At 49.0% G+C, this 27,708-nt stretch overlaps 1 long non-coding RNA gene across 1 annotated transcript; it reads right to left on the bottom strand.

Moving 5' to 3' along the window:
* Nucleotides 1-10,542: 10,542 nt before the first annotated feature.
* On the bottom strand, nucleotides 10,543-27,496 carry LOC144172922 (uncharacterized). Its single transcript, XR_013323133.1, has 5 exons — nucleotides 26,316-27,496; nucleotides 25,460-25,633; nucleotides 22,592-22,752; nucleotides 12,876-13,040; nucleotides 10,543-10,921 (listed from the first exon to the last, which is right to left on the bottom strand). It is a non-coding gene; the product is annotated as an uncharacterized LOC144172922 (long non-coding RNA).
* Between the last annotated feature and the right edge of the window lie 212 nt (nucleotides 27,497-27,708).

Here is a 27,708-nt window from a genome sequence, read left to right as displayed (position 1 = left end):
ACAATTTTCCCTTGACCGTTTTTGTTTAGCTGCGAGATTTTGATACACAAAGCGCTTGACAAGTCCGTTGAATACATTCGCTAGCTTTGAATGTCCTCATTGTAGCAGTGGCACCTGGGGCCTCTGAGCTTCGGGGAAAGCGTGCGATGACGAAAAGTCAAGGCGCGGTAGGAAGTACAAAGTGGCCGACGGCAGCTTTCGCGGGTATTCTCTGGTTGGTGCAGAAGAGGCGGCGTCAAGTCACAGCCAGCGCCTCGGGTTAGGAATGTCCTGGTAGACGCAAGCAGCTGCAGCGCTGCACGGAATGCCTAAGCCAGGGGCCCTGTGCCATTGACGTGTCTGGATGTCGTATCGCTCGACGTCGGCCAACGTCGTACCAGCATTGAATCCTCCGGCCACGTAAATGCTACCTTCCAGAAGCACGGCCACGAAGTTGCTCCTCGGGAACGTCATGCTGGGCAGCTCGGACCAATGGCCCCTGCGCGCGTCCATCCTTTCGGCCGTTTCCAGCCTGACGGCACCGTCGAAGCCACCCATCACGTAGATGATCTCATCGTGCACGACCGCTTTGAGGCCGCTGCGGGGACTTGACATGCTCCTTACGTAGGACCACGCATCAACTGATGGGTCGTAGCACTCGACGCTGTCGAGCACTTCGCGCCCTGTGTAGCCGCCCATGATGTAGATGCGCCCGGCGGCAGCCGCGGCGCAGGCGTCGCTTCGGACTGAGTGCATGGACGCGACTAATTCCCACTGGTTGCGGTTGGCGTCATAGCGTTCGCAGGACGATGTGCGGTCCTCACCGTCAAAGCCACCCATGGCGTATATGTAGCCCTGGAGAACGGCTACGCTGACGTAGCAACGGGCTACTTGCATGTTAGACCTTGAGGCCCACTTGCGCCGCGACACGTCCAGGGTTACAACCGTGTGGTAGCAGCGACGGCCGTCGAATCCGCCAACAAAGTAGATGAGGCCGTCCAGCATGGCCACGCCGTGATAGGCCCGGCGACCCGCGTCTTGGTCAGGCTGGAACAGCCAGCTGCCGGAACGGCAGTTGTACGTGAGTAGGTGGTTGGTCGCGCCGCCGGTCCAGCCGCCAAACATGAAGAGTAGGTCCTTGGGAACGCGCGGCTTGAGCCAGCACCGCTCGGAAAGGTCCGGTCTGGACCTCCAGTAAAGGTCGTTCACCGGCTCCTGGTTGAGCGTCCGCCTGACAACAAATAACACTTCGCGCGCCTGCTCGCTGGCGCGCACCAGGGGATCTCTTTCGACTTTCTCAATGTCTGCGCGGCTGCAGAAGGCGAACCTTATCAGCGGCAGCAGTCGAGGCAAGTGGCCTCGCCTCTCCTCGACGTTCCCGGCGATCCACTTCCGAACAGCCCCAAAGGCGCACTCAACCTCACTCGGGGCGTGAAGCTCGTCGTCGCGCAGCGCACTTACAAGCTGGTCAGGCATCAGTGATTGGAACTCAGAGTTCGTGGCCCAGACCTTGTCAAAGTTTCGCACCATGTAGCGAAAGGCATCGCTACAGAGCATCCTGTACCCTCTGCTCAAAGCCAGTTGGTAGGTGACGACGCAGTTCTCCGGTTCCAGATTCTTCCCCAGCAGCTGAAGACAGTGGTCCCGTACCATTGAGATGTCCAGCGCCTCGGCTACGTCGAGCACCGCGCGGACGTTGTGAAGGCCTACGAGCTCGTGAATGGGGACCTGGTATGCGAGGTCGATGAGGAGCTGTAGCATTTCTGACTTCAGGTCACTCACGACAGCTTCGTTGAAGGGTGGCCACACAGTGTGTTCAGGCTGCGGCGCCCATTCGAAAAGAAAGTCCATTCTCTCTTCAGATCCGGAGAAAAACGCCGCACAGCCCGCGTATCTGGCGGCGAGCACGAAGCGGTGCGCCCAGAACTCGGCACCGTCCGTGGTTCGGAACACGACATCGCAGTGCTCGCGGGTTTTCCTCAGCTCTCTAAGCACGGGCATGGAACGGGCCATGAACCCGGGTGTGAAGGTGTGCTGGCTGCCGTGGTCGCTGAAAAGCTTCCTGGCAGTAGTCGTTGCCGTGTTGTCCTCGGAGGCGCTCCGGTCGTCAGAGCCGTCTCTGGCGGCTTTCATCTTGTGGCGGCTGAGGAGCTCACGGGTCACACGACGTCAGAGCACACGAGGGAGGCTCAGGTGAGCGTGGCCGTCGCGTTCCGACAGTAGTGCGGGATGGTGCGCACGCGCGTTTCCCAGCTGGTCTGCACAACGGCCGATTCAAATCTACCGCAGCACTGCGGTGCGGCGCGAGCTGGCGTCAGCGCGTCCGCTTCTTCCTCATCCAGCAGTTGTTTGTGATGCTGATAGCAATACTACTGGCATGCTAGCATCCAAACTTAACGTTCAACGGTATGTGTTTTCCGGAATAGGTGCACGCCTGTCACTTTCGGTGTGATGCAAAGCGTAATACATCGTGTTCATATGATGCACCCTGCTCTTAAACCGCCCTCAATGATGCCAAACTAGCTATATTTGGCAAGTAATGGGTAGAATTACGAAAACAATCGGTGGATTCGAAATAAGAGATAAGAGTGCCTTGTGAATTAATAGACCGTTAGGTTTAAAAAAAAAGAATAATTTCGGGTTCTCGAATCCCGGCCATTCGCTCCAAAATCCGCCATTCTACCCATAAGCTACTCAGTCCTTGTAAGTGCAGAGCACTTTAGGGGCTCGCCTTGCCCTCGTAGTTCACTCTCTGGACCCAAATAGAGCCCCCGGCGTACCGTCGTAGCGTAGTCCTGACGTAGCGGCGTCCCACAGAGGCTTCGAAAACCAAGCGGTTTACTATATTCACAACCGTTCGAAACTCGCGAAGTGCAGCCGCTTGTCATACATCTCCCCGTTGCTTAGCGCAAAGAAAACCGCAGGTACACTTGATGCAAAATATACGTAATTAACCGGCAGCGTCCGCGCTCATTTAGTCAGAACGCTCGTTGGGTTGGTTTTGACGATAGTGAGCGAAAAAAAGTGGTCGTGCGAGAAAAAAATGGCGCGTTCCAAACTGGGAAATCAGGCATCCGCGGCGCCGACACGCGCGGTAGGAAAATCAAGCACAAAAAGAACAGAACTTACGCTGGCGCAGTATCAGTAAGAGGGTGCGCGAGCACTGCGAAGGCGGGAAATTTGAATTGCGTTGGACAAACCTCCGTTCCATTGAACAGGAGAGGAATGAGACAAGACGGCGAGGAGCATGATGGGTGGTAGCAATTAGCGGATAAAGCGCCACGGCGCATTATGGTGAATCACTTCTCTGCACTTCCGACAGCGTTCGCATTGAGTGGGTGGTCTTGAATTTTTTTCTTTGATGTAGACTACTCAGAGAGAACAGCGGAATTCCTATAACAGTTGTTCAAAATAACTGAAGAAGCGTTTCAAGCGAATGCGTAGGCGTCGCTCAGTGTTTACAGGAAGAGCTTGGCACCTTGCTGCTGCTGCGGTGTTGCTTACACGTGCTTGCAATACCTCATGGCGTTCATCTCGTCTCTGTTTTGGGTAATGAATACCGTGGGTAAAGAAATACAAATATCTGGGCATATAGATAAACGAAGATCAGGCGTATCTAAAAACTCATGAGGAGCATTTAAGAATGGAAGGCAAAAGAGACGCCTCTATCAGGAAGCACAGAGCACTGTGGGGATATAACAAATATGAAGTAGTGAGAGGAAACTGGAAGGGAGTAATGGTACCAGCACTCACCTTTTCAAACGCAGTAGTGCGTGTCAAATCAGGGATTCAGTCAGGGCTAGAAGTAAACCGGAGGGCGGTAGGTCGATTGGCATTAGGAGCACACAGTAAAACAACAAATAAGGCACTGCAGGGAGACACGGGATGGGCATCCTTCGAAGTGAGAGAAGCACAGAGCAAAATATGTTTTGAAGAACGACTTAGAATTATTGATGATCGGAGATGGGCGGCCAAAGTGTTACGGTATCTTTACAAGAAAAGCGTGGACACACAGTGATAAAAGAACCAGAAGGCTCAATACAAAGTATATGAAACCTGGAAGCGCAGGGAAAACGACCAAGGAAATAAAAAATGAAGTGAAAGAATCAGAGACAAAAAGAGGACGGATGCAAATAAGTCCTTAGATAAATACAGAATCGAGAAACGGGAGATCACGAGAAAGTTCTTTTATGATACCAAAGGTAGGTGGTGGTGGTAAAAACGTTTATTTGAGCTTTAGGGGAGAGGGAAGGTGAAGTGGTCAGCCTCCCATGTCCAGGAGGCCGCGAGCCCGCGCCGATTATTGCTTTTTGAAGCCCGGGCGGGTTGCTTGCGGGCAAAAACGCTTGAGCCGGTACAGGAATAACTGGGCACAGGCTGCGGAAAGGAGCCAGAAACCATGCGACATATTGTAACGTAGTGCGAAAGTATCCGTCCACTGCTCAGTTCGGAAGACATCCAGCTCCTGGAAGCCCTTGGCGTTAGGGTAAACGGAAAAGTTAATTGGAGAGCAGTAGAGGTTAGTAAAAGAAGGTTAGAATGTTGGTGGGAAAAGTGCAGGGAAGAATCTGCGAAAACAGGCGAACATAGAAGTCAGACTAGCACAAAAATTTCATAAACATTCTCTGTTTTTTTTTTTTTTTTTTTGCGAGGTGATTGGACAGTGGCGTTACGACTAAGGCCGCTGTGCAACGCTACCCCGTTAGAAAGGAAAAACCACTAAGCGTCATTATCATCATCAGCGGAGGAATTTCGCAGTCGTCGACATCAACACTGATGTCCGACGGGTGGGCTGGAACGAAGGAAAAAAACTGCGAGACATGACTCCCCAAAATGAACACTCTCTTCCAAAGGGCCCACCCAGAGTGGCTGAAGTTCTAACCTGCAAGGCCCGAACAGAAGCCCCCCTTACCGAGGATGTGCTGCACAAGTGGAGCTCATACATTAAAGTGGCGGCGTGTAATCACCCGGAAAGGCGTGACAGCTCCGCCGCTCTTATAGACCCACAATACCCCTGCCCGCGCTGCAAGGAGACAAGAGTCAAGTAGGACATTCGAAACCTCCTGTGGGACCGTTGGGGCCTCCGTCCGCTCCAAGACCGAGGCGCCCGACAGTGCCATCGCATAAAGAGTGGACGACGCCCACAAATCCCTGTCATACAAAGGAGACTTTACCCTCTCTGTGGTAGTTTACGGAAGATTAGGGTGTAGGCCGGAAAGTGTAGGCCCTATAGAAGAACCCTGCATTCCCCCTCAAATGACCCCTCCTTTCTCAGGCCACTGGCCGCCCCTTTGCCCAATATAACTTCATACATACACTACCGATAGTATCCTACAATGCTCTGTTAGGCCACAATACTAACTACACGAATGGGTATAATCCTTGTTGTGTTATCGCTTGTCATAATTAGGTAGTTCACTTTGGGAATGTACACCACTGGGGACGCCTGCCTGCTGTCAATAAATGGACACCTTTTTATGTAGAATATGTCGGTTTTTTCATGACAACATTTTAAACGTGCGTAGTGCTTGTTTGATCCGCTGCTTGCGCATGTGGATTGTGATACTGAACATCATGTGAATTATTTTCTGCTGAGAGTTATGTTTCATGTTTGGGCGTCCGCCTTTTGAAAGGGGCAGTCTTTTTTCCGACCACTCCGCAGAATCATGCTGTTTTGAGTGAAATTATATCGAAAAAAAAAACTGATGATGTTGGTCAGATGACGTGAGGTGATGTTTAGGGTAGATTTAGATTGATTTAAATTAAGTTAGGTTTTGTTTACGTTAAGTTAGGTTACTTTACGTTACGCTGAAACGGCATTAGGTAGCTAATGCTGCGAAACGACCTGCAGACCCTCTCCCCCTTTGAAGATCATTGTTATTATTATGGTGCCAACGATTATCAGCTGTCCACTAGTCCGTTCGCAGTAGCCAAGTTTTTGTTAATGCGTGTTGGAGGCAATCTTTCTCGACCAACACAAGACAAGGGACTAAAATAAGCCTTTTCACAAAAACTCCCTCTGTTCACTGCTCCAATGGTAACTTGCTGTTCTTTTACAGTGACTGTAACGTGTAATAAGTATTGTCTGGATTCAACCATTGCAGTAATCCGCGACTCATTTCCACGTGTTGCTCCACTATCGATGGTGCACCCGCTGATCAGAGTTACTGGTGTGTAAGGGTTCTTTTAAATTTGTATGCAATAATAAACCCGCGGACATACATTACGTATTTTTAGAAGGACAGGTTCGCTGCCGTACCGCGGAGGAAGGCCAGAAGGTAGCAATGGTGGAGTCTGCAGAGCCCCGCTGGAGGTCGATCGAACCGATGCCAGTGGTATATCTACTTTGGTCGGCGTACACCAGTTGCAGTAAAGGCAGTGTTGACCCCAATTCAAGTCACCCGCAAAATTTAACAGCAGAGACTTCAGACTTTCAGCTGAGTGTATTTCACTCATGGAAAATATTAAAGTTCTTCCAAGTACATGCATCGCTAGATGTGATTGCATAGAAAGGCACCCACATAACAATAAATAGCGCTTCAGATAATGACAAACTTCACAGCCTGCATTCCAGAAAACTTTTTCAGCCTTCTACGACGCAGCATGTTAGAGGCCCCGTTCAGCTCATATGCCATAGTGGTTAACACGTTCTTCAACAGTATTCTGGAAAGAAACAGGACCACAACCCCCTTCCTTTTATGCTGTTATTATTAAAACGTCTGAAACAAATTTTCCAGCAACGTATCTGGCTAAATTTCTCCCACGCAGAGCCAAATTTGATCAGGCTTCATGCGACCACAGAATGTTTCTAATTATCATGTGCCGGCCAATTGCCAGTTTGATGGAAATAAATATATTGCCTCAAACAGGACGTCTGTAGAAATTTCCATCAGGCAATGTCTTTATGTGTGTGGTATAAAAACTGCTCGGTGGTCTTCTCACACAGCTTTCGCTCCTATGTTCACATGCATCAAGGACTGCAGTGACAGGAACGTTCCTCTCATCTCGCTTTTTTTTTGGTTCAGACCGCTTTCTGAGTCATGCAAAAATACGTTTTTGACTTTCCATTCCAATCAGTAGGTTTTTTTTAAGTACTCATAAAATACAGGTTAGAGGTTAATGGCGGACTAAAAAGCCCTCCCAAATGTGCCTGATGAAAAGTCCATTATGGCGATATGGCCTGCAAATCTCATTTGTCTCAGTGAAAAGAAAGAAATCCGGTTCCTGCCGTATGAGTGCCTAGCACTTCTGGGTGAACTTTGAGGTTTAGAAGAGGTTAGGCATCGTGGTACACGACCTCCTTGTCTCATTAAAAAAGAGTTTTTTTTTTTTTTTTGCGCCCAGAACATTTTTTGGGGGGACCGCGTTAGCTGTGATGGTTCTAAATGCAACTGATTTTTTTTAAACAAATACAAACATATAAGTATGTGACTTTACTATGAGCAAGCTTAACGATTGGCGGTGAGATCTTTGAGTGGCGCCCCCTGGCTCTGACGTCGGCTTAGGGATTCGCGCTGCTGTCGTCTGCTACACTCCTCTTGTGAGGGGCAACAGTGCCTGGGCTAGAAATCGCCCGCTTCGTTGCTGTAGTGCGTTGAAAAGCGTATTCTAGCGACTCAGTTAATTTGCCAACTTCTGACGCATCTGAATAATTTGAAGCTGTATCCCCCACAAGTTTGCAACACACGAAGAGATAGAGAACAACTTTCTTCAGAGTATTGGTCAGAAGATCGTGTGTAACTCGTCCTTTCTTGCTTATTCGCGAGGATCAGCGATCAGAGCTTCTCGATAAGTATTCAAAATGCATAGGCTTCCCTGCAGTATTTTTGAGATGCTCCTATGAAGACTCAACAGTCTAATACTACGTACCAAGCAGCGGCCTCTACACGCTCATCGCACAGCAGGAAATAAAGCGGCTTTCTTGTGTTTCTTTCGTTGTTGTCTTGCATCGGATTAATGTTTCTTGCTTTTTTTTTCCTGTCCAACGCATTAATTTTTCTGCTCCGTCACCAACTTCTTATTAGGAGGTTTCGGGATGTTTGGGAGCCTCACAAAGGTCGTGTAGATATTTCCTTCATTTTGTGTGGCATACATTCCCTTCTTCACAAATTGGCTTTCATTGCGACTGCGTGCAAGAAGGTGCATATCCGCAGCGTGCTTTGTTTATTCACATGCAAATAAAATGAGACGGTTTGTGCTACGCCACCGCGATTGCGCCCTAAACAACGTGGTTCACAGTACTCGAAGGCGGCTTTTGTGCTCCGAATTTCTATCGTAATTATATCGTTAGATAACGAACTGGAATAAATAAAGAGCGGTATTTAAAGACGCCTAGTTACATGTCCGAACGGAAAGATCACTTATATAAAATTAGAGAATATACCTGTCGATTGAATGTCCTTAAATACTCTTTCTTTCCAAACTCTATTAGTGACTGGAATGCGCTAAAAATACCAATATTCTCTGATTCTAATTTCCTAACAGCCATTGAAGCAGCATTTTGAGTTGCTGAAATAACCCATATATTAACGTTGGCTTTGTATTTGTCTTGATTGTTGATTTTTTATATGTATAATTACTGCTTTCGTTGTATAATCCTGTGTTTTGTACTTTTGTTATAATGCTGTACTGCAAGTGTTTAGATTTCTCATGTATAATGTAATGCACGATTTATTTCACATATAATTTTGCTGTTTGTATTCTATTTTCTACTGTAACCCCCCTACAAAAATGCCCAATGGGCGATGTAGGTACTTGTAATAAATAAATAAATAAATAAATAAACTGACTCTCAACTCGAACAATGATGACATGATTACGGTGTTGAATGCATGATATACTCGCTAACTAACGTAATAAATAGTATACCTGCATATATTACAAGACTCGAAACCGAAGAAGAATTCCAAGTAGCTCTTTATTGCTTTTCAACCCTTCCAGGCGCGAAGAACACATCCTATTCTACTCGGGATGGCGTTCTATGATTTGAAGAAAATTACTTTTACTCTCTTGTCCTGGACTGAGGACCCGGCCCACTAACCAGATCGATTTAATTGTTAAACAAAGTTTTCCCCTCCTCCGCTTACTCCTCTTCCTCTTCTTGAGTGCAGTTTTCCTATAACGCATATCCGAATATCTGGAAGATATGGCTGTGCAAAATGTTCCGAAATATCCCTCCAGGTCTTAACAAATATATATCTGTTACTATAAATTTAACGAAGACGTGACTCGTTTTGCTCAATAAACCTCCATACTGGTTAGATGCCTGGTATAGAATCAGCACGCGCGTATATACACACTGGAACTCAACCTACAGTTTTTGCAGTCTATATAGTGCATGTCGGCAAACTTTCATGCCTTGACAACGTAAAGTGATGTGACAAAACGCGTCCGAGCGTTCGGCAAGGTTGCAAAAACTGTTTTACCTTACATATGATTACCGGGAATCGTGATGCGTTCTGCCAAAGCCGACAGCCCTAAAGGCCTAGAATTTGTTTTGGTCTTGTATTCTCTCTGTTGTCGGTTACTAGCAGCTGGGTCGAAAGATTGCTTATTACAGAAGCTGACGCCTAGCTCCGACTCTTCGCGCTCCGCACAGGACCGGCTTCGCAAGGAATGGGGTGGCGCCGGCAATGTTTCTCCCGTAGCGGTATCCAAAACTATACTTTAATTGACACCATGAACTGGTGTATGCGATTTTAGGATTATTATTATGATAAAAACCCACACGCAAATTCTGGTGCGGACAAGCATCAGACGTTGACCGAGCGCAAAGAAACAGCAGGGAGAGCAATCCTGAGTGAAGCAGACGACAAATGCGAGAATCCCTAAGCTGACGTCACGGAGGCGCGCTTCGCAGCGCCGCCTGTGTTCGCGCTCACCGCCAATATCACTGGAATCAATCTTGCAAAAATTAATGCAAATTTTGTTCAAAGAATATTTTGCATTGTATACGACCCATTATCAGATTTTGACACGAATTTAAATTCGATAGCTCTTCTTTCACTTCGCATAAAAATTGCAATTTAACTTAATCTAAATTCTTAAAATCAATTCATAACATTCGCTGTGGAAACTCATTTAATCAATGTGTCACTTATCCTTCAAGGTGAGCTTATCGATGCCTGTGTACCCTGTGACTTAAAGAACCCATCTTGGCGTCCGACAGGTACGTTGTGAGATAACGTATCTTAACGTGCGATATATATATATATATATATATATATATATATATATATATATATATATATATATATATATATATATATATATATATATATATATATATATATATATATATATATATATATTGACGCCCATGATGAAAAATCCCTACACAATTTTGTAATTGCGACAGTTGTTCTCGACTTCTGTGATTAGCAGGTGGGTTCTCTCGGTCCCGATAGTCGAGGTGGATGATAAACACGAAGGGGCAGCCATGTAGCACGTCCAATTTTTATTTGTTTATTTGTTTATTTGTTTATTCGGTCGGTCGGTCGGTGGGTCGGTCGGTCGGTCGGTCGCTCGGTCGTTCGTTCGTTCCTTAAGTTATTAAAGTCTCTATCTATTCATTAACCAACACTAGAAGTTTACTACACTTCCACTCAGGGGGTGGGCATACATTACCCGCACGTAATAAAATACAGAAAGTCGTAAAAAATAAAGTTCTAACGACGACCTGAGGAACACTGTTTTTGATAATGAGCTACGTCAATGATAAACTAATTATATTCTTACATTTCCAGTAGATTAGCGGGGAATTAAAATATACAAGAAAAAAACACAATACACACGTCAATGAAATGTCCAAAGAAAAACAGCATAACACATTTATCCAATCAGAGGGATATCCGGTCTCCTTAGGTTGTCGCGATCGCTTTGAACGTTGATGTCGGCAGCCGAAAAAGCCACAATACCACCGGCCCAATCGTAGCAGATGGGGCTGCACAAACATGTGGGACAGAGAGGGAAGAATACATCCAATCAGTCATTAGAGCCCAGACACTACAATGTTGCAAAAGCAGCGCCTCAAGGCTTGAAAATATTAAAAAAAAACTGCTCAACAGGCTTTCCACTGGTCGATAAGACGGGGGAAGATTATGAGGGGAAAAATGGGTCTAACACTTCCTCTTTGATATGGTCAAAAATCAATTCCTCCCCTTACCTGGAACACCTATGTACAGAGTAAAGCATTCCTAGAAGAAATACATTTGTCACCAAAACAAAAAGTTCTCAGAGCGACAATAAAATGTACCTTTGAAGCTGCAGTAAAAATAAACACTTCTTGCCTGACATTTCCAAAGATGGAAAGAGGGTTCGAGGGGACCAGTTGGAAGCTTCAAAATTGTGTGGATTATACAACAATTACCTCATAAAATCAGAAGGCAGAAGGCCATAGGCTTTTCCCGAACGCTTAACTACGCCCACATAGAACATCAAATATACGCAACAAAAAATATATATGTGCAGTGTCTACCGCGCAGCAAATGCTGCAGTACAATGGGACAGATCACTTCTCTTCATGGCTTTCACAGGTGACACATCTCACTCCGCTGTCGTACAAGTAGATCAAGAAAACAGCATGCTAACTTGAGTTTATAAAGGCGCATTTTACAACACATAGCTGATTTAATAAAGATATGTTTGTAATACCAAGTACCTTCGGCAAAGGCTTGTGATGCAGTATATAACGAACGCCATTATCATGTAAAGACAGTTTTACACTTGGCTTGGCGACTGACAATGTTCAAAATTCACCATTGGCTTAGTATTTTTTACGTTAAATACGCTTTGGAACAGCATTACGTGGTTTTTGTATAACCTGTAGGACTTAATTTCAGTCGTTTTACACCTCCATAATATGCTGTTTTTACCTGATAGTTTTTCACGGAACCTGTTACATTGCACTCACGGAGATGTGATATTAGCTTTACGCGGGGGCTTTAGTTGAATAATATCAAGCAGCTGTGGGTTTTGAAAACAGCAGAGCGAATCGTTGTCGATCACAGCAAACCGAAAAATAACAAAAGATATTTTTGGAATGAAATTAAACTTCAAGGCTTGCATGCTAAAGCAATGTCTTGGCTACGAGGAGACGCGTATATAAGGGCTACATAATATTTTATGCCTTTGGGTATCTTTTAACGTGCTCCGAAGACGCGAATATCTCCGGTTCTCCAACAAAAAAATATCTCCAACAAAAAAACGGCCGCAGAAGCCTAGAATAGAAGTAATGACTTGGGCGCCGCACCATCATGACTTGGTGCGCCGCCATTTTCATATCAAGACAGTGTTACACATGGCTTGGCATCTGGCAATGTTCAAAATTGAGCACTGTCTTAGTATTCTTCACGTAAAATCGGCTTCGGGGCAGCATAACGTGGTTTTTGTAGACCCTGTAGGACTTGGTTTCAGCTGTGTTACACCTCCATAATATACCGTTTTTTAAAGCAAAGTGTTCTAGCTCTACCAGCCAACGGTTCGTTCATGGCGTGCAGGACAACAAACTCCCAACGCGGCGAAGGCAGCGGAAGGGGGGGGGGAGGGTTTCACTCACGGAGCACACTGTAGGTGGACCGGCGAATTTACCCAGAGTTTCCCGCTCGGATGGGCCTGCTCGCCAGCGGCGGCGTCAGCGGTACAGCATTGTCGTCTGCTTTAGCGACGGTTGTTTTGGGCCTGTTTTGGCGCAGCTTCGCGTCCATTGCGCGCTGCCTTCGCACGGCTTGATTAGCGTGTTCGACAGCAACTCCAGGGTAACCCGCATCCGACGGAATTAAGTAGTGGGGGGCCAACGTACGTTAAGGATTGGTTTGCAGGGCAGGACGGCAAGTACATGCGATTTTCTATCTACGTGCGATTTTCATCGCATGTACTCAAGTGTACGAAGCCCTTACGTAGTTCCAGAGGTGTCGCAGTGGCTGCGGTGACAAAGCCGAAGTAAGCGTCGGCAGATATGCCCGTGGAGGGCACACCCCAAGTCCCTGCGGCGCCAGTGGTTGGTCTTGACCTGCAGGCTCCGAAGGAGCCGACCGTGCTCGTGCTGGTAGTGGAGGAGCTTCCTGAAATAGGGGAAGTAGGTGTTGTGTATCCACGCATCTAGCAGCAGAAACTTCGGTGGAGACGGAACAAAAAAAAACCCCACGCACGAAAGACCTTTCATCACCGCATGTTGAATGGCGCCAAGTGTTCAAAATCCAATCGGATAGTCTTCTTCCGGTGTGCATCACAGGCGTCAGACAGCAAATTACAATGCTGGATGGTTCAGCGAAAGGTACAACCAAAGCTTCAATACCAACTTGCACGTAACACCGTGTACACGCCGACCTCAGCGCCGCGGCATTTAGGGCGTTCCCTAGGGCATCCCCCTTTACCCCCCTTGCCGTCGTGTGCACGATTACAGATGTCGTGAAGTACCCCACAAGCACCATAACCAACCCGACCCTGGCAAGGCCATGAGTGCGCTCCCGAAGTGTGCCCTCTTCAGGACTGGAACACTGGAACAAAGTATCTGGAACACTTCGTTAGAACAGGGACCTTATTAGAAGCCAGTCACCAACGATATCATACGGAATTCTCAGCCGACGAGACACACACAGCAGATCCCGGTCCGGTTCCCAGACCCGACAAGCATATTCAGAACGGGGCCACAACAAAATGGGGTATACGGAAGGAAAAGGGAGGATGGAAAGACACCGAAAGCTAGGAAGGTGTAGGGGAGGGATAAAGGGATGTTAGGAGGAAGACTGGAAGGGAGAGATGATGGAAGGAGGATGGAGAAGGAAGTGGCAATAAAGAGCTGGAATAGGTGATTGAAAGAGCAGAAAGGTTGGCAGTGGGAGGTAGAGGGAAACGTAAAAGTGGAGAAGGAAGTGGCTAAGCGAAGACTGTTAGGTGGCAGGAGCGGCCAGAGGTTTAGAACATCCCTCGAGCACTCTCTGCAAACATTGCCGTAGGGTACCACTGCCAACGAACCTCTGAATGTTGTCGTGGTAATTGTCGAGCCAAATTTGAGGCCAGGAGGCTTGACAGCCGTGTTGGTGCCAAGCAGCCCCCCCCTTCCCCCCCCCCCCCCCCCGTGGAGGGGCACCCAGGGAGCTCTCCGTTCTGCCAAATGTGGGCGTGGTCGCAAAGCCAGTGGAACCAAACGTAGGTGCGCCTCCTGTACCAAAAGCCGTTGTGGCCTCGGGAGCGCCAACAAGGCCACCCGCCGCCGTGCTGGATGAGGAGGTCTCACCTGTAAGGAGCATGTGCGCGGCCAATTTTTAAAGCGAAGCTTTCTATGTCTCACCGATGGCGTTCGATGTCACTATATTGTCACGTAGCCAAGGACGAAGCAGTTGTTTGGAAAAGAAACAAGTTTATTGGAGCGAACTTGTGCTCCCCTTACAACTGAAAAGAATACAGAGGCGGCGAAGCAGTGGTCAATAAAGTGACGTACGTGCGTCGGCGAGCGTCGCAGAATCGAATGCCCCTGCGTCTGCTCTGCAGGCTTTTTATCTTTCGGCGCGCGTGGTTCTGGAACCGTCGATTCGCATCGAGAACATTGTAGATGCAAGAAGATTATTCCGGGATGTTCACGTTAGATCGGAATGCTCTCCCTATCTGAACAGATAACACATGCGGCACAGAAAGAAAGAATGGAACACGCGCTTCCCTTGGCACGGAGATAACACAGACCGGCGCAGCCGGGCGGTAAAAGCAAAACACAAATAAACAAACCCAATGCATGGTTCGCGGCATTACCCCTCCCCCCCTCTAATAGTGCATCGACCCGATGCTAACATAAGCGACAGTCCGAAAATGAAAATAAAAGTTTGTCATCGTTCGTAGAAAGGTTTTAAGCGAACCACGTGGACGACTTCTGGCCGCGTACGTCGTCGTGATGTGCCGGAGTCACCATCGGGGATCACTTCGTAGGTAAGTTGGCCAACACGTCGCAGAATCTGGTAGGGTCCGAAATACCGTCGCAGAAGTTTCTCGCTCAGTCCGCGTCGTCGGATGGGAGTCCAAACCCACACACGATCCCCTGGTTGGTACTCGGCGTCTCGGCGTCGGAGGTTGTAGCGGCCGGCATCCACCAGCTGCTGGTCCCTTATACGAACTCGAGCAAGCTGGCGGGCCTCCTCCGCACGTTGAAGGTATCCTTGGACGTCGGCGTTGAGGTCGTCGTCTTCTACATGCGGAAGCATGGCGTCGAGCATCGTAGTCGGTCGTCTTCCGTAGACAAGCTCGAACGGTGTCATCTGCGTAGTTTCCTGCGTCGCTGTATTGTACGCAAACGTGACATACGGGAGGACTTCGTCCCAAGTCTTATGTTCAACGTCGACGTACATGGACAGCATATCCGCAATTGTCTTGTTCAGACGTTCTGTTAGTCCGTTCGTTTGGGGGTGGTACGCCGTCGTTCTTCGGTGATCCGTGTTGCTGTAGCGTAAGATTCCTTGCATCAGCTCCGCGGTAAAGGCCGTTCCGCGGTCCGTGATTAGGACTTCAGGGGCTCCATGTCGCAGCACAACTTGGTTTATAAAGAACTTGGCGACTTCTTGTGCAGTCCCCCGCGGAAGAGCGGCGGTCTCTGCGTAGCGCGTCATGTAGTCTGTCGCTACGACAATCCACTTGTTCTCCGATCGTGACGTCGGGAACGGGCCTAGAAGGTCCATTCCAATTTGTTGAAAGGGCCTCCGCGGGACGGCGATCGGTTGTAGAAGTCCGGCGCGTCTTGTTGGCGGCGTTTTTCGTCGCTGGCAGTCCCGGCAACTCCGAACGTAGTGGGTGACGTCGGATGTAAGGCGGGGCCAGAAGTACTTCGCCTTAATTTTTGCAATAGTGCGAGCTGTGCCGAGATGTCCGGAAGACGGGTCGTCGTGGGACGCTTCCAAAATTTCGTCACGAAGGTCTGCGGGGATGACAAGTAGATAATTCGTTCTTGTTCCGGGGCTGAAATTCTTCTTCACGAGGACGGAGTTTCTGAGGCTGAATGCTGGTAAGTTACGCTTGAACGCTCTAGGCACGGCGACGTTACGTCCTTCGAGGTAGTCGATCATTACTCGCAAGTCGGGGTCGGCACGCTGCTGGGCGGCTAGGTCGCTTTCCGTAACAACCCCGAAGAAGGCACTGTCTTCATCGGAGTCTTGTGGTGGTGGGTCGACAGGGGCGCGGGACAGGCAGTCGGCGTCGGAGTGTTTCCTGCCGGATTTGTAGACGATTGTAATGTCGAACTCTTGCAGGCGCAAACTCCACCGCCCAAGACGGCCAGAGGGGTCCTTCAAATTGGCGAGCCAACACAGCGCATGGTGGTCTGTTACAACCTTGAACGGTCTGCCATACACGTATGGGCGAAATTTTGAAATGGCCCATATAATAGCCAGGCACTCTTTTTCGGAGGCAGAGTAGTTTTTCTCCTCCTTCGACAGACCACGGCTGGCATAGGCGATTACGTTTTCGCACCCGCTTTGTTTTTGGACAAGGACGGCACCCAAGCCTACATCACTGGCGTCCGTGTGTATTTCCATTTCGGCGTTGTCGTCGAAATGAGCGAGCACGGGCGGGCTTTGCAGGTGTTTTTGAAGCTCGCAGAATGCTTTTTCTTGGTCGTCTTCCCAGCTGAAAGCGGTGCTATCTTTCGTCAAGCGCGTGAGCGGCTCTGCAATGCGTGCGAAGTTTGCGACGAAGCGCCGGTAGTATGCGCACAGTCCAAGAAATCTGCGCACGCCCTTCTTATCTTTCGGCCTTGGGAAGTTCGCTATGGCTGAAGTTTTCGCCGGGTCAGGCAGGACTCCCGCGGCGTTGACGACATGGCCCAAAAACTTCAGTTCCTCGTACGCGAAGCGGCACTTTTCAGGCTTCAGCGTTAACCCCGACGTACGGATGGCCTCGAGTACTGACTGCAACCTTGCGAGGTGTTCGTCGAAAGTCCGGGAGAATACCACAACGTCGTCGAGGTATACGAGGCAGGTGTGCCACTTCAGGCCAGCTAGCACAGTGTCCATGACTCTTTGGAACGTTGCTGGTGCCGTGCATAGCCCAAACGGCATTACCTTGAACTCGTATAGGCCGTCCGGGGTTATGAATGCAGTCTTCTCTCGATCTCTCTCGTCCACTTCAATTTGCCAGTAGCCGGTCTTCAGGTCCATCGATGAGAAGTACCTCGCATGGCAGAGGTGGTCGAGGGCGTCGTCGATTCGTGGCAGAGGGTACACGTCCTTTTTGGTGATCTTGTTCAATCGCCGGTAGTCAACGCAGAACCTCAGTGTGCCGTCTTTTTTCTTCACGAGTACGACCGGCGCAGCCCACGGACTTTTCGATGGCTGTATAATGTCGTCGTTGAACATGTCGTCGACTTGAGTCCGGATGGCTTCGCGCTCGTGGGAAGAGACGCGGTACGGTGACTGTCGGGTAGGTCGGGCTCCATCCTCGGTTATTATCCGGTGCTTCGCCAGAGGTGTTTGACGTAACTTTGAGTTCGACGAAAAACACTCGCTGTAGCGACGCAGCAAAGCCAATAACTTGTTCCTTTCTTCTTGCGGTAGCGCCGGATTCACGTCGAAGGGGTGCGGAAGCTTGAAGGTATCGTCGGGTGCGCGTTCAAAGTCGGCGACTGCTATCACGTCACTTGCTAGTTGCGTTTCTTCGACGAACGCAATTGCAGCGCCCTTGTTTAAATGCTGGTACTCCTCGGTGAAATTGGTGACCAAAACGTGGGATTTGCGATGCTTAAACCGCGCAATGCCTCTTGCGACAGACACACCGCGGTCAAGAAGCAACCTTCGGTCACTCTCCACGATAGCGTCGACGTCGGGAGCAGCACCTTCACAGTAGACGGTGATCATCAAGCTTGCGCGGGGTGGCAGGGTGACGTGATCATCGGCCATCCTTACAGCTGCACGGTGTTCGGGGTTCGATTCCGGCGTCATGGAGTGGTCGGAGGAAAAAGTTATCGACTTCGTCTGGAGATCGATTATTGCGCCGTTGTCTGTCAAAAAGTCCATTCCGAGAATTACGTCGCGGGAGCAGTTGGGCAAAACGACGAACACTGCAGGGTACGTCGTGCCATCTATGGTGACGCGCGATGTGCACGTTCCACTTGGCGTCACGATGTGGCCTCCTGCTGTGCATATGTGCGGACCGTCCCATCTGGTCATAACTTTCTTCAGCTTAGACGCAAATGGTCCGCTCATTACGGAGTAGTCGGCTCCCGTGTCTACGAGGGCGACTACATCAAAACCGTCGAGGGACACCTTGACGTCGGATGCCGCCTTCCTCGAGTTCCGGGTGCGTCGGGGCGTCGCATCTCGGCTTGTGCGTGTTGACGGTCGGGCACTGTGCGTCGTCGTTGTCTATGTCTTCTCAGCGGACGTCTCGGTCAGGTCGGGTAAGCGTCGCGGCGTATAGCTGTCGTCGTGTTCGGGAGTCTCATCAGGGTTAGGTCGGGTCGTCGGGATGAGGGCATGTCGTGAATCACTGTCTTCGGCGCGTCCTTGCGTCGTTGGAGGGTTTCCGGTTTTTCGCCGTAGAGCAACTTCACCTCCAGAAGTTGCTGCTTTTAGTTTCCCCCGCGTGGGCTGGGGGACCTTCCACGGGCGAAGTCAGCGTTGCTACGGCGGTTCGGCGATTGGTATGGGTAGGGCGACGGCGAACGGTTGAAACGCGCTGGGCCACGGCTGGTTTCAGATAGATACTCGTCGATCTCACGTGGTCGTTGGCCAGGGAGAGGGCGAGGTGCGTCGACGGAGAAACCACGCAGTCCGAGTCTCTTGTATGGGCAGCGACGGTAAATGTGGTCGGCCTCTCCGCAGTGGTAGCACAGAGGACGGTTATCGGGAGTTCGCCATACGTCCGTCTTCCTCGGCGTCTGGTTTCGGGCTACCGGGGGTCGGGCGGGTGACAGTGGGCGGCGGTACGGCGGGGCCTCTTGACGGCGTGTTGGAGCAGGGCGGGGTCGACGAACAGCCGCGGAGTATGTCATGGCTTGTGGCTCTCGGGGTACCTCGGATGGCGTAGAAGTTCCCAACGCTTGTTGCACTTCTTCTCTAATCACGTCGGTGAGGGAAGCGACTTGGGGATGCGGCGGTGTTGGGAGAAGTTTCCGCAGCTCCTCTCTCACTATTGCGCGGATAGTCTCGCGTAGGCTGTCGGCCGGGATCCGCGTGCTGCCAAAGTCGTTCTCATTGGCCGCGCCAACAAAGTTGCGGTCATACTGCTTAGCACGCATTTCGAGGGCTTTTTCAATGGTGCTGGCTTCGGTCACGAATTCGGCGACGGTTTTGGGCGGATTTCGGACAAGTCCAGCAAACAGTTCCTCCTTCACTCCGCGCATTAAGAAGCGCAACTTCTTTTCTTCCGTCATTTCGGGGTCCGCGCGGCGAAATAGCTGCTTCATCTCCTCAACGAAGATCACGACACCTTCGTTGGGGTGTCGTGATCTTCGCACCCTTCATACCCAGCACCTCCACCAGATGTCACGTAGCCAAGGACGAAGCAGTTGTTTGGAAAAGAAACAAGTTTATTGGAGCGAACTTGTGCTCCCCTTACAACTGAAAAGAATACAGAGGCTGCGAAGCAGTGGTCAACAAAGTGACGTACGTGCGTCGGCGAGCGTCGCAGAATCGAATGCCCCTGCGTCTGCTCTGCAGGCTTTTTATCTTTCGGCGCGCGTGGTTCTGGAACCGTCGATTCGCATCGAGAACATTGTAGATGCAAGAAGATTATTCCGGGATGTTCACGTTAGATCGGAATGCTCTCCCTATCTGAACAGATAACACATGCGGCACAGAAAGAAAGAATGGAACACGCGCTTCCCTTGGCACGGAGATAACACAGACCGGCGCAGCCGGGCGGTAAAAGCAAAACACAAATAAACAAACCCAATGCATGGTTCGCGGCAATATGACTCACCACAGGAAAGCCACCTATACACAATAGGGCACATGATGGTGATGGTTCTCGATTGATTGATTCATTGATTTATGATTGATTCATTGATTGGCTGATTGATTGATTGATTGATTGATTGATTGATTGATTGATTGATTGATTGATTGATTGATTGATTGATTGATTGATTGATTGATTGTAGAGTTTAACTCGCCGACGCAATGCAGGCGATGAGGCGCACCGTAGTGCAGGGTCCGAATTAATTTTGACCCCCTGGAGTTCTTTAACGTGCGCCGAAATCACTTAGACACGGGCATTTTAGCTTTTCGCCTCCATCAGAAAAGCGGCCGCCGCGCCCGGGAATAGAACCCGCGTCCTTGGGTTGATTGATTGATTGTGGGGTTTAACGCGCCGACGCAACGCAGGCGATGAGGCGCGCCGTAGTGGAGGGCTCCGGATTAATTTTGACCACCTGGGGATCTTTATCGTGCGCCGAAATCTCGTACACACGGGCGTTTTTGCTTTTCGCCTCCATCAGAAAAGCGGCCGCCGCGGCCGGGAACCGAAGTCCTTGGGTTCAGCAGCACAACGCCTTAGCCACAGCCATCACGGCGGGTATGATGATGGTTCTCCCCAAAGGCACGTCAAGCACCCCGAAAGAAACGAAACGCTTCCCGTCGTCGGAATCGAACCTGGGTCCCTCGTGCTATAAAGCAGACGTCTGTCCGATTGCTACATTCCGACAGGGAAGCTGCAGTTTGGATTATGGAACTTGATTTAGAGACTCAGGTTGCATGGGAAAACCTTAGCATTCCAATTATCCTTCTCGTAGGACGAAAGGGGTTATGATTTTTCTTTTTTTTGGAAAGGGCGCAGTGTATCCGCGCAGTTAAATTACGTCGTTTCGTTCACGGAGTATACCGATAAGAAGCAGACAATACATAGGGTAGATGAGTAGTGTAGACATCGCCACCTGTTAACTCTTTCGCTACCGCAGAAAATTGACCAATTTTTAGGGGTTCAAGAAAACATTTTTTTTCCTGCTAAAAAATTATTTAGGCACTATCTGTAGGAGCACAAAATGCAGATTATTTAACGGCCTTTCCAATAACACCAGTTTTTTAAAGGTTTTCATATATCATAGTTGTGAAAAAAAATATCAAAATCATAATTTTTGTCAAGTTGCCGAAAAAAATTATAAAAAAGGAGTTGTGTATATCAAACCACCGGTAGTAGAAAAAAATTAGAATATACATTTTGTAGGGAAACATTTCAAAAACACACCCTAAAAAAAATGTCGACTTGCGCGGAACAGATTTTCAGATATAAAAAAAAAATGTTAGCACGCGCGGTGCTCGTGTCATGCGGTGAAGCCCAACCTCCAATTCAAAATGTGAAATTTCGGGTGGTTCCCTGGAATAAATCTGGCGGTTTGATGTTATCAGAGGCACCAATTTGCCCCCACATAACGTAAAAACATCTTGTCAATGGCTGACTTTGCATTTACAGCGATCACAATATTTGGGACAAGCACGCGATGTGGAAAAAAACATGCATGAAGTTGAAAACGGAACGCCGTGGCTGATGCTTGTTGTCGTTCACGGTCAGTTATCTCTCAAAACATAAAGCTGAGCTTTATTATCACATTCTTACTTGCAATTGTAGCCTTGCTCGCAAAAATGAGGTACGATGAGCTAGAATCGTGCCCTGCAATCTTTGGCCGAGTAGCAGTTGCGCGCTAAAAAAGATCAACACAACGAGCCTCCTCTATTGCAGCGCCACCTAACATTTTTCAAATGGAACAGTACAAAAACTTATCAGAGACTCCGTCCGAATAGACAGTTCAACTAAGCAGCAACATTAGACACCCGGATATACCCTCGCATGGAAACGAAACTGGAAGGCGAACAGCTGGCAGTGTAGGCCGGTTTGAAGCGTTGTCCTCGGCGGAACAGATATCTGGCGACTGGGTGTGACCTTTTGACTTGCATCTGAAGTTCTTATCGCAGAAATCGGGTTAGGGTGGGGGGAAATCAGGAGCGGCGTGCTTTGTTCGAGGATCAGTCGCGGACGCTTCAGGCGCCATGGCAGGTAGCCTTGAAGTTGGGTAACTGCGTAGTAGCGCTAAATATGAATTTCGCGATGCAGAAACGAAACCGAAACTGTTGGAAACTGTTTGCGAATGGTCCTGGGGTAAGTAGAACTACCACAGTACTTAGAAAAACTTGCGCAAAGGCAATAAAACTGCCTAAAATCATAAAGTAGCTTTGCAACCAGGCACTGCTTGACATTTTCAGCCGATTTCTGGGATTATTACTGTCAGAGCGCGAACCTGACGATTGAAAATCGTTTGCTAGTTCCCCATTCACGCCCTGATAGCAAAAAACAAGCGCTGGTGCAGAGTAATTACGAGTTGCACGCATTCTTCGTTGGTAGCCGTGACGCGCGATGACCACGCCCCTTTTCCACTCCCAGGTGATTCAAAAGCGTGTCAAAAATCACGTTTCCGTTGCAAAAATGAAAACAAAACTGATTTTGAAAGGCCATTTTCTGATCTAACTCCGAACAGCTTAACTTGTTCGAGAAATGCCTGGAACGCTATGAAAAAGCACTCCCAAAAGTATCGATCAAATTGATCGATTTTGATAGGCGCGGTAGCGAAAGAGTTAAACAGACAAATCGGAGTATCAGCCGCCTTCAGGCGATTAGATCAACATCGACCACGACACGCACGTACCCAAACTTGTAGTGGTGGCGCCAGCAGCTGGGGTGGTTGAATCATAGCGGAGGGTTGGCCTCGAGCAATGATGTTCGCGTTTCCGCTGGACTGGGAAACGCAGATTCACCTAGGGTCGCTGGGGCACCGATTGTGGCACGGAAAGGAAAGGCCGCATTTGGCTGCACGAAAAACAAAGAAGATAGTAATATTTGTAGAAGACCTGCTATCTGTAGAGAATATCGAACCCAGCGTTTTAAAAAGATATCTGCTCGCGTTTTGGCCCTTACATCCTTTTTTTCTATGGAACTGTTTGGTCGTCCTCTTGTACTATTTATTCACTGCTCTGACACATTGTTGTGCCTCTTGCTCGATGTCTTGGCTCATTCAGTATATATTTTGCTTCATGCATAAAGCAAAATGTATACTGAACGAGCCGGAAGCTGCTTCTTTTGTGATGTATGTACCCCTTCATCTCGTGCTATTCGCCTGCAGTATTTCTTAAATGAACAAATAAGTTTACTTCGTTATTAAATAAATACTTATACTCCGGTGCCGCTGCTCAATTCGCGATAGATGCTGGGCATGACGAAAAAGAGCGGCTCCAGGTGGGAGCTGCTGGCTGCGCATGCGCTATATATCCCTGAAATATCCGCCTATTCCACGTGAAAACACAAAACTGTGAGGCGAAGATTAATAAGCTTCAAATGCCGCTGTCGTATACTCTAAAGCAAAGCCATGAAGCTGAGCCTAAACAAAAGGAAATGAAATTTTAATATGGAGGGCAGTACAAGTCCTGCCATTAACCTATACGCAAGTACCACTGGTATGCAGGCACATGGGCGGGTATGGCTAACCGTAGGCTCGTCAGCCGCGGAGCAAGCCGACAGGGGCTTGAACCAAGCTGGGAGCACACGGGTTCAGGTGCGTTGCAGACGAGGTTTTCGTAACCGTTCCTGCCTTGGCCTTCGGACGTTCCGAATTTCACGCTCTTCAGGCTCCTGCATCGTAATACACACAGCGCACTTCTAGTAATTCGTATCACTGTAATACACAGCTAACTGGGTTCAAAAATTGCAAGTCTGATTTGAAACAGCTAGCGACGCGAACTATACAGCAAAAAAAAAAAAAAAAAGACGGAAAAATAATGCATTCCTTTCGGGCTTCCTGATTTACAATTACCGCAAATATTTGCTCAACGTGTTGCGTTTGGGAGCCTGCATTTAAACTTTCTCTTCCGCCCTCCTTCTCACTCCTTCAGAACGTTCTAGGGCATCTTTGTACCAAACTGGCACCTCCTAGCGCTAAAAGCTTTACATATATAAACGTTTTCTTTTTTCTCGATGCGTGGGCGGCCGTGCGCGCTGAGTCTCACGCAAGTAAAGCAAACCTAGCTAACTTGTGCTACAAGGTGACCTCTTAAAAGCCGTACTCGTGTTATCGCGTTGCTGTTCCGATAGTTTCACAGGTTAAATTAGCCAGCTAGGCGCATTGTTCGTAAAGTTACAGCTAAAAGCCGCAATAAATTCCATCTCAATCCGAGCCTTCTTTCGCCGCAGCAACAGGAACCTATTCACGGTAGGGCCACCAGAATTGACATGATTGTGACGATAGTGATTATGAGATTTAACGCGCCAACGCTATACAGGAGATGAGGCGCGCCCTAGTGGAGTGCTCCGGGTTAGTTTTGACAACCTGAGAATCTTTAACGTGCGCTGAAATTTCGAACACACGGGCGTTTTCGCTTTTCGCCTCCATCAGAAAAGCGGCCGGGGGCCGCGGCCGCTATTGATTTTCACGATAACCAGCCACCAATAAGGTGATATAACCAAAATGACGCCACAAACTGGTCGACGCAATTGTCAATGAAAGTCTAACGAAAAATTGCCGCAGCTTGCACTAGTGGTGCAGGGCTGGAGAAACAGCAGATCTGGCGGCCCCTCTCCCTTCATAGGGGACACGGCTGTCGCACCTAACATTGATTTCCGAACTTATCCGCCGCGGTGGCTCAGTGGCTAAGGGGTTGCGCTGCAGAGCACGAGGTCGCGGGTTCGATTCCAGGCCGCGGCGGCCGCTTTTCTGATGGAGGCGAAAAGCAAAAACGCCCGTGTGTGCGAGATTTCGGCGTACGTTAAAGATGATCCCCAGGTGGTCAAAATTAATCCTGAGCCCTCCACTACGGCGCGCCTCATCGCCTGCGCTGCGTCGGCGCGTTAAACCCTACAATCAATCAATCAATTTCCGAACTTTCCGCTGCAAGCTCTCCGTAGCAGGCAGGCCCGGATCGTTTGTCCGCAGGCGTTCACACCTCTCCCAAAGTGGACCGCGGTAGCACACGCTAGAACCAGCTCCAACCGGATTCGCGGGCTCGGCGTCTGTAGGGCTAACTCGGCGTCTGTGCTCCCCACTTCACGTGTTTGCGCACGTAAAATAGCCAGGAGAACAGCATTCGAGAGATCACGCCACGAACGCTAGGAAGAGTGTTCTCGAACGTCGAACTGGCCTACTCCGGGAGCTCCCCACGAAACGCATGCTCACGGGCGATCGGTATTTTTTTTTCTTGGTATTTTCGTGGGAGATTCTCACGTGGCGCAAGCCCACGCGCAAGCCTGAAGGACACCGGGTGCTCCTCACGAGGCGCACGCTCACGTGTGCCCAGCTTGGCTGAGTTTTCCGGTAACGTTCCACGGCGGAACTAAAAGCTTAAACAGCCCTGCTTTTAACAAGCAAAGTGCACGGCTTGATGGTAAGAGCAGATATTAAGGGTGCAGTAATTTCTTTTTGTCCTGTCAAGCTACGACGTGCACCAGAACATTCCAGCCCACAACGCTCACCAACTTAGCAACAACACACTCATTGGCGGGCAAAAGGTTTAAATGGGAACGTTACCTTGAGGCTCGAAAGCGAGTTAGCAGCATTACACGGTGAAAACGGCACTCCTCCGGCACTTGGTCACCGTGCACTGCCCTCGGGGGTGCCTTGAAGGGCTGGAACCTCCCTCCAGGTGCAGGCGTGGGAGAGCTTTCTCCCAAGGTTCGCTGTCGGTTGGAGCAGCGGCCGCACCTAGAAAACATTTTATTTAGCCTCGAACCACACCCTTCACCATAGGAACTGGCCAGGGCAAAAACTGTTAGATGAACGCTTTTCCCTATAGATGAACGCTTAGAAGGGGGAGATGAACGCTTAAAACTCTCTCCTCGGTAATAGAAGCAGCTCCCGGTTTCGATTTACATGTCATCTTTGTGCGGGTCAAGCTTTGTGCTGCAAAGGTTATGCAGGCCATCAGAGCTCTCCCTGTATCGAATTCACGCTAGCACGTGGGCTCTGAAGGATTTCGACTTGAGAAGGCGTGAAATTAGGCTGTCTAAAGCTGATCCAACTATGAGTGGCCACTCTCATCGGTGGAGAGCTAGACAGGGGAGCTACAGGGGACCTGCCCCCATTTATCTGTTTGATTTTCGACTGAATTTCTTTTCTACCCTCTCTCCCTCTGCGTAAAGAGGGGAAGCTGAGTACAGGAGATCTATTCTTTTCACTTTCGGCATGTGAAACATAGCATGCATACTGCACCATGTACAAGACAGCGGATGGGGCGGAGATGCCACGTTTTCTGCGGTTCAAGTCTATCCCTCCCTGCCGCTGCCGGCTGTCTAGGAATGATATAGCACAACTCCTCTAGCTTGCCGTTTCGGGCATTGCTACTTTTACAATAAAGAACGTTTAACAATAAAGCAAAATTTGTTACCTGGAAGTACACCGAGTCCCAGAACCCCTGTAGGCTTTCTTCTTGGCGTTCTTCTTCTTCTTCGACGACGATGATGATGATTTTGATGGTCCTTGGTGAATGGTCATCGTCGTCATCGTCGTCGTCGTGTTCTACATTGTGGTGATTATACACACAACAGGAAATTTACCGCGTGTTAAACTTAAACTGAGTTTCTTTGCAGCAGCTGCCATTCCTCTTCATGTTCCTTTTATTTTTCACAGGGATGGCTCATAGGCACAAAATTGATTGGACACGGCTTGATCTAGAGCTTCTTGTTCTTTTTTTCTGCTTCCAGCCCCTTAAACAACCCAACGGTGCCAAACCAGCATTTTGCTCAAGAAAACATGCTGAGAATGGTTATAGGGAAGCCTTTGTACTTAAAAAGAAACTAATAACCTGTTTTCCTTTACTTTTATGAAGTGAGCTTCCCGTGAACCAGAACCTTCTCATCCGCATTGCCTCCAGCTGGTTCTGAAGGTGCTGAATTAACATCGCACGAACGGTTCACTGCAAACGCTACTGTCTGGCTTTCAAGGGTGAAACTTCGGAAAGTTTCAAAATTGATCTCTTGATCGTGTAAGCAATCCTAGACACTGTGCAAATATTCCATTCTGCAAGCGAAGTACGCAAGCTGTGGGTTGTTTGCGAGTCCGCATTTTGGGCACTTTGCTCAGCACACAATTCTAAATTTGGCCGTTGCGTCGCGTATCTGGAGGACTTTCCAACCGCGCATCTAGCCGAAGTCCCGGAACAACGGCCTGAAGTGGCGTCGCCGTTAGTAAACTCCAACCGATGCCACGGGACCTCGGCGCTTGCTGGTGTTCGATCAGTTAAATTAATAGGACTTCGCCAATATCGGTGGCCACTGTATCTCTCAGATTCATGTCGGGAAGGTTGGATTTGAGGTTTTGAATTATTTCCCCGCTTATACTTACAAAGTCCGGTGTTGGTATTGCTGAGTTCCTGTAACAGGCTCGCTAAAAAACAACACGCGCCATGGAAGTATACAAAAGCGAAGAGGGGAATACAGCGTAGGATAGCTCTCACTGATAACGGACAAAATTTAATTTTTAGCCTGCGCAAGTAATAGCAGCGCTAAAGTTAAGCGGTCACACAACATAGATATATTAGCTTTTTTGGTGAGACGACTTATGTCATCGTCCGGTTACAGAGGGAATGGATGTAACAACCAATCAACTAGCAAGCTTCCACCTCGCGTTACACGGCGTCTTGCGCAGATACAGAATAAAGCTTCCAGGGCCTTGATACATCCAAACCTGGCCCCTTATATTCCTATAACTATTTCTTACGAGCAATGATGTTGACTATAGTCGTACAGCCGACCATAAAAGTTATCGGTGTATGGTACAGC

The sequence above is a fragment of the Haemaphysalis longicornis genome, unplaced genomic scaffold (assembly GCF_048455015.1).
Source record: "Haemaphysalis longicornis isolate Haplotype H1 unplaced genomic scaffold, Haemaphysalis longicornis Haplotype H1 scaffold_1, whole genome shotgun sequence".
In the NCBI taxonomy this organism is placed as follows: domain Eukaryota; kingdom Metazoa; phylum Arthropoda; class Arachnida; order Ixodida; family Ixodidae; genus Haemaphysalis; species Haemaphysalis longicornis.
This window is presented reverse-complemented; position numbering and strand designations above follow the sequence as displayed.